A 7859-nucleotide genomic window follows, 5' to 3' on the forward strand; every position below is an offset into this window, starting at 1 on the left:
TTGAATATTTTTCTCTAGGCCGCATTAACGCCGCCCACACATGCGTCATGACGTCACGGCACACGGGTACGCAGATGCGTCATTGTTGTCCCGCAGCCTCTTTGAGAACGCACCAGAGATGCATATGTGTGGGCTTAACCTCATTTTTCCTTCTGCCCATTGCTCACACCGCTACAATCACACCACTTCTTTTGCCCTCCCCCCCTAACTCCCCCCTCACCATCACTCTCCTCATTTGGAGTTATCCCCAGTACTGCCCCTCCCCATCTCAACCCTCTTGTTTTTTGCCTTCTCGATATTAATACCCCCTCCCCATCACACCTACGAATAAACACAACACAAAATTGTAAAGTTTTTTTTTTTTTATTAACACAAACTTTTAAACAGGATAACCAAGCAATCTTTACATAACTATATCTGATGCTGCCAACTCACAGCACCAGGCCCGTTGAAGTATTGGCAGTACTTATCTCGGCTGGCCTTTGCATCGTCCTTGGGCCTGCCTTGATTGACAGGTCGAAGTCCTGCAATAGCGGGATCATTCTCACGCCATTCTCCGAGCACCACGTCACCATTGCTGTCTGAGTCCATGAAGCCTGGTGGACTGTATGCTGCAGCATCGCGTTGTCGTAAAAAATTGTGCAGCACGCAACAGGCCAACACCACGGAGTCTATGGATTCCAGCTTCATGTTTATTGGAGTGTGGAAAACCCTGAAGCGGTTGGCCATGATGCCGAACGCATTCTCAACAACGCGGCGTGCCCTTGACAGTCTGTAATTAAAAATACGCCTTTCCTCCATCAAAGTCTTTTGTGGGTACGGCTTCACAAGATGTGCATGAAGGGAGAATGTTTCATCGCCCACAAACACAAAGTTAAGATTGGCGGTGGTGTCCATGTTGGTTGGCAAGTGCAGTTCAGAGTTATTCAAGCGTTCACCAAAAATTGTGTGCTCCAAAACGCCTCCGTCCGAAACCCTGCCATTCATGCCAACATCAACGTTTATAAATTCATAATTGGCGTTCACAAGGGTCAAGAGGATCACGCTGAAGTAGCCCTTGTAGTTATGGAAATAGCTTCCGCTGTTGGCTGGTTGCGTGATGCGCACGTTTGCCATCCAAGGCACCACCACAGTTAGGGAACTGCCAAATACGTTCAAAATCACATGAAATTTTTTTCCATTCCGCCGCGGATTTAGGAAAAGGCATGTAGCTCCGTATACTCTGGACGATGGCGTTGCATGTCTCTGGGATTAACACGCTGAGGAGTGATCGGGAAACAGCTGCTGAAAATTGCAAGTCTTTCATTGAACGTCTGGTTGCCAGGAATCGCAGCGTGACAGCCAAACGTTCCTCTGCCGAAACAGCTGCACGCATCCGTGTATCCTGCCGTTCAATGAGTGGCCTCACACATTCCAGTAGGAGCTTAAATGAATCCTCCGACATCTGTAGATAATTGCGGAAATCCTGCGGATTCTTCTCCTGTAACTCCCTCACTAGATGCATGTGGGTGAATTTGGACCGCTGCTCAAGCCATTCTCTGGTCCACATGCGACGCTTTCGTTTGGAGCGCCTCTGTTCCGCCCGCGCCTCTTCTTGTCGATCTCCCTCCATCAGTAAAGCTGCTGCCACAATCACACGCTCCGCGGTGGACATGTACATTATGTGCAATCTGCCCGGTAAAAGGAATAGAAAAGTTATTTAGAAAGTTTTAAAAAAAAATGTTATAGAGGATCAAATATTACAAAAAGATTTACTCACAAAGCAACAAAAATAAAAAAATAGATGCGGTGTGCACTGCTAAAAGAAAAAACACGCCCCCGGAAGAAGCGACTGCGAAACGCGCGTTGGGGTTGGGGAGGTCACGCCATGCACTGTCACAGATGCCGATTTATATGAGGTAATTGTTTATTTGTATTTCTCATCTTACTTAGGATTTTTAATCCATGATGATGTTAGTTAATAAGATGGGCATTTAGGTTGAGATGTATATTTAATTAGCAATACAGCCATTACAATGTTGGCATCAATTATGTATTTGCAATTTGCATATAATTAATATGGTGTTTGTACCATGGTTGCTAATTCTGATTTATTGACCTGAGATAGTAATATTTACATGATTACCTTTGACATTATTTCTAGCGTCTTGGATGTATAATTCCTCCTACTGGGTTATTTTGCTTTTTTAAAATACTTTTAATATATTCAATAAAAACGTTGTTTTTTAATTATTCTGGGTCTCTTCAGTTCAGCAAATATGTGTATATAAGTCCGATAATTGTAGTATTCTAAAAGAAAAAACAGTAGATATAACAAAGTGTAATAAGATTAAAATAGTGTAAAAAAGGGAAAAAAAACAAATAAAAAATATCTATCTTGCTAAGGAAATCCACAAATCCAGATGGTAGAAATGCCAAAGATGAATCGCAGTTGTGACTCCGACAGAATCCAAAACCAGCCTCACATGATACTATCCTCAGCATGCACAAAGGACCAGAATGTAGGTGTAATCCAAGCGCGCTGGAACAATAGATGGGGACGCACTGACGTTTTCATTTATTGCTGGGGTGATGTTGTGGCCACCAATCGGTGCTGAGGGGCGTTATTACAAATGAAACCTAGTCCCGCCTGCGCCGCTCACATATGAGTCGCCAACGAGATCGCTCGTCGTTCATAAAAGGGGTCAAACACTAAGATTAAGGCTCACCAGCGGGATTCCAATAATCAAAATACGGTCCTGAACGTTCGTGCGCGATCAGCGACATCGCAGCGGGGGCCACGTCGCCACTACATGTCACACGCAGCGACATCGTCAGCGATGTCGCTGCTGCGTCATAAAATCGATGTCGCTTTAGCGATATCGCAAGCGATCTCGCTTAGTGCGACATACCCTTTAGTTCACACAGTTACAAGAGATTACATACACACTAATAAGACAGGCACATGGGAATGCAGTCCTACAGATGTGTTTTACTGAAATAGAGATAAGAGGTGAAGAGAAAGCCATGTGGTCAGGTGATATTACAAATGTGATAACAAAATGGGAAAGTTGGAACACCCAAAACAGATATGTGGTTAAGGACACAATTTGGGGAAAATTTTGGATTCTTCATTACAGAAGGAGAGGAATGCAACACAATGTTAGATTTACCTTCGGAATCTGTTAATATGGACCAAAGATACAGTAGATATTTGGGAAGTTATTCAAATGGTCAGACAAATGTTATACACAGAGGTCAATCCGGTAATGTGAGATGGTTGAATAAGAATTTAATTTTTTTCTGTAGATAATCCATCTCCCAAGGATTCTGGGCTTTACCAATGTTGCGTTTTAAACAAAAAATAACTACAATGTAAAGATGTAAGTGTAGATGTATAGTCAGCAGTAGATAATGTATGCGCACACAATTTCAACCCTCTTCAAATCAATCAATTTTAATCTAAACCTCTATTACAAGATCGAGTTTTTATGCAGATATATTTGCCGGTATGTTCAGGACCATGCATCTGCCCAGACGTAGTCTGCCAAGGCTTTTTTCAAATTGCAGATTTCTAATAGCACTACTCTGAATTAGACTAGAATTCTAGAATGCATTTGGCCACATATCACTCCTACAATATCATCATCTGTACCATCTAATCAAGCTGTTTTTCCTCTTCCCACAGGTATGCATTGAATGTCCCAAGCTCCTGACTGTTTTGTGAATTGCATTTATTATCCCTGGTATGCATTGCTTACCCTACTTTTTGCATGCATAATGTACTGAATTTCTCTTTTGTCTACCATGCATATCTGAGTGGGCTGTCCCTTCCCCCTTTTTATCACCTTTGGTTAACTTAGAGATGTGGGTAGGTGTGTGTGGCCAGACCACATTTTCACACAGCTGATCCCTCTCAGTCACAGATATATTCAGGTCCATGCATCAGCCCAGGCTTATTTCAAATAGTAGATTTCTAATTGCACTACTCTAAATTAGACTAGAAATGGACTGGAATCACTTGCGCTCTCTCCTGTAATTCCCCCACCTAGTAAGGAACTAGTCATTTCCCCCTCCATCCTCCACAGCCACCTCACCTTCTCCTCAGAACTGTTCCTCCATATACAATCCTTTTTCTCCAGACACACATGGCTACATCATGTCCTATCCTGCTAACACCTTCTAACACTGTCTGCTACTCCTCATTGCTGGCGATGTATCCCCAAATCCTGGCCCTCCATAACACATTCCCACACTCATTTCTAACACCCTGTCACTATTCTCTACACATTTTTTGCAATGATGATAACCTCACACCCATTCATCCAGCCCCCACTCCTCCGGTCCCCCTACCTGGAGTACTATGGAATGCACGCTCTGTCTGCAATAAATTTGTTTATCCATGACCTCTTCATCACCAACAAACTCTCCTTCCTTGGCATCACTGAAACCTGGTTCACCCCCTCCAGATGCACTCTTATGGCAGATTGCATCTTTCTCACACCCCTCGCCCCAGCAACAAATGTGGAGGAGGAGTTGGCTTGCCACTGTCCGATACCTGCTCCTTTACCCCAATTCCTCTACCACCCTCTGCTACTCTTCCCTCATTGGAGGTCCACTCTGTCTGCATCTAACCCCTTCCAATCTCCAGCTGGCTGTCATCAACCGCCCACAGAACTAGCCATCTCCACCTTTCTCGATCAATTCTGTAATGTCCACAAGGTATAAGGAATTCAAGAGAACGCTTTAACTGTATTTTATTCTTCTTCCTCCAGCACACAGCATAACATTTTCCCTAGACTAAACTGAAACTCCCTATCCCACTTTGTCTATAACTTTCTAGTCACAAGACTTCCTTTTCTTAAAGAGACAAGTCAAATTATATATTACAATTTCACCACCTGGCTGCTTCATTTCCTTTCTGCCGACATCCCCTCCATCATGGGTGACTTCAACATCCCCATTGATGATTCCACCCCAGCTGCCTCCAAAGTTTTATCGCTCACTGCCTCCTTTGGCCTCACTCAATGGTCCTCCGTGGCCACTCACAAAGATGGTCACATGCTGGACCTTACCTTCACCCACCTCTGCTCCCTTACTAATCTCACTAACTCACCCCTCGCCCTGTCTAAACACAACCAACTGACATTCTCTTCCTCCTCTTCTAGTGCGCAACTCCCACTCCACAAATTCACTCTCGCTGAAATCTCAAACACCTCAATTTACTATCGCTCCGAGTCCCTCCGCCCTCTTACAGACATCACTGCACTTCATGACACAGATGCTGCTGCCACCTTTTATAACACCACAATAACAGCAGCACTTGATTCAGCCACCCCTTCACACGTAGCAAAACTCGTACAATCAGGCAACCCTGGCTGACCAGCCTGACCAAAGAACTGAGACGGGCTTTCAGGGTTGCTGAGTGGAGATGGAAGAAATACCGTTCTGCTGAGCACTTAGCCGCATACAAGCAGTCCCTCACCAGCTTCAAGTCCATGCTCACTGCTGCAAAGCAAACTTCTCATATCTTCCCTGTCTCACAACCCTAAACAGCTCTTCAACACTATCAATTCTCTACTCAGTCCCCCAGCACCTCCTCCCTCATCTCATTACTGCTGAAGACTTTGCCTCCTTTAAGCAGAAGATTGATGCAATCAGATAGTTTTGGCCCGCAGCCACCAATGCCCCTCTTAGCTGCTCAGTCCTGTTCCTCAGAAACCAATTTCTCCACCATGACAGAAGATCAGCTCTCCACCCTCCTTTCAAGATACCACCAATTGCATGCTTAACCAGCTCCCGTCCCACCTCATCCCTAACCTCGCCACAGTCTTCATACCTACTCTAACACACCTCTTTAACCTCTCACTTACAAATTGTGTATTCCCATCATCCTTCAAACTTGCCTCGATCACACCCATTCTCAAAAAGTCCTCCCTTGACCCATCCTCTGTGTCTAGCTATTGCCTGATATCTCATCTCCCTTATACCTCAATACTACTGGAACAGCATGTCCATCTTGAACTGTCCTCCCACCTCTCCTCCTGCTCCATCTTTGACCGTTTACAATCAGGCTTCCGACTGCATAACTCAACTAAAACTGCCCTAACTATAGTCACCAACGACCTACTAACCACCAAGACCAAATCGACACTACACAGTCCTCCTTCTCCCAGACATGTCTTAGGCTTTCGACACTGTGGACCATTCCCTCCTGCTCCAGATTCATCTCTGGGCATCACAGGCTTGTTCCTATCCAGGATCTCATCATATCTAACAGTCCAAACATTCAGTGTCTACCTCTCCCACACCACCTCCTCACCTCGCCCCATTGGTTAGTTTGCCTCAAGGCTCAGTTCCAGGACCCCAACTCGCCTCCATCTATAACTTCAGTCTGGGACTGCTCATAGAACCCCATGGTTTGCAGTATCATCTCTATGCAGACGACACGCAGATCTACGTATCTAGACCTGACCTCACCTCCTTACTGACCAAAATTCCACATTGTCTGTCTGCTATTTCAGCTTTCTTCTCTGCTCATTTTCTAAAACTGAACATGGACAAGACAGAATTCATAATCTTTCCCCCCCATTTCACTCTACCCCTCCACCAGACCTATTCGTCAATGGCTGCTCACTTTCCCCAGTCTCACATGCTCAGTGCCTCAGGGTGATCTTCGACACTGCCCTCTCAAGCCCCATATCCATACCCTAGCCTTCTCCTTCCGTTTCAAACCCAATAATATTTCCTGGATCCATGCATTCCTTGATCATGAAACCACAAAAACACTAGGGCAACTCCTTAACTCCTGCATCAACTACTACAACCTCCTACTCTCTAGCCTCCCCTCTGGCACCACTCCAATCCATCCTACATTCTTCTGCCCAACTAATCCACCTGTCTCCCTGTTATTCCCAGCCTCTCCTCTCTGCCAAGCCCTTCATTGGCTTCCTATCATCCAGAGGCTCCAGTTCAAAACCCTAGCTATGACATACAAAGCCATCCACAACCTGTCTCCTCCATACATCTGTGACATGGTCTCCCAGGTACTTAGCCACACGCAACCTTTGATCCTCTCAAGATCTACTTCTCTACTCCCCTCTTGTTCCCACAACCGCATACAAGACTTCTCTCATGCTTTCCACTTACTCTGGAATTTTCTACCCCAACAGATTAGACTCTCGTCTTCCATGGAAACCATCAAAAAGAACCTGAAGACCCACCTCTTTCAACAAGCCTATAACCTGCAGTGATCTTCAATCTACTGAACTGCTGCACAACCAGCTCTTCCCTTTCATAGCATATCCTCACCCATCCCCTGTAGACTGAGCCCTTGCAGGCAATGTCCCTTCTATTCCTGTCCTTATGTGCATCGTATGTTGCTCATGTTTATTGCACTTGTTTATATTTGCCTCTTTAAACATGTAAAGCACCAAGGTATAAATGGCACTATAAAAATGTATAATAAATAATATGACTATGATATGGACTTTTAACATGACCAACTGGAAAAACTCTTCCAGATATCCCCAGTGTCAATCACATCTCATTAACATAGAGGAATGGAATGATGGTTTGGGAAAATCACTAGAGTTTGTAAGTAAGAGGGGGATTGGAAACACTATGGACATTCATACTCTACAATCAGACCTAGAAAATATTGGATATATTGGAGGTAAAGGGGTAAAGATAGACAAGTTTGAATCAAGTCCTTGAAAAGATGGTGTTGGAGACTGCTGCTGTATTGGGATCTTCTGTATTACACCTACAAGATGCTACTTTAGCTTTAATAGAGAGTGAACAGGAATCTCAAGTAGCTAAAACAGTCTTGAAATTCAAATTGTAATGCTTGTGCAATCATTTTCAGATTGGTGGAATAT

At 44.4% G+C, this 7859-nt stretch overlaps 1 long non-coding RNA gene across 1 annotated transcript in view; it reads right to left on the minus strand.

Annotated features, from left to right (window-relative positions):
* Nucleotides 1–344: 344 nt before the first annotated feature.
* LOC141055989 (uncharacterized) overlaps nt 345–7859 on the minus strand; it is a 219220-nt gene continuing 211705 nt past the window's right edge. Inside the window, exon 2 of the long non-coding RNA XR_012221564.1 lies at nt 345–1670. This is a non-coding gene — a long non-coding RNA (uncharacterized lncRNA). The remainder of the gene's footprint in view (nt 1671–7859) is intronic.

This window comes from Dendrobates tinctorius, unplaced genomic scaffold (genome assembly GCF_039654945.1).
Source record: "Dendrobates tinctorius isolate UK_male_01 unplaced genomic scaffold, ASM3965494v1 ptg000193l, whole genome shotgun sequence".
Taxonomy (NCBI): Eukaryota; Metazoa; Chordata; class Amphibia; order Anura; family Dendrobatidae; genus Dendrobates; species Dendrobates tinctorius.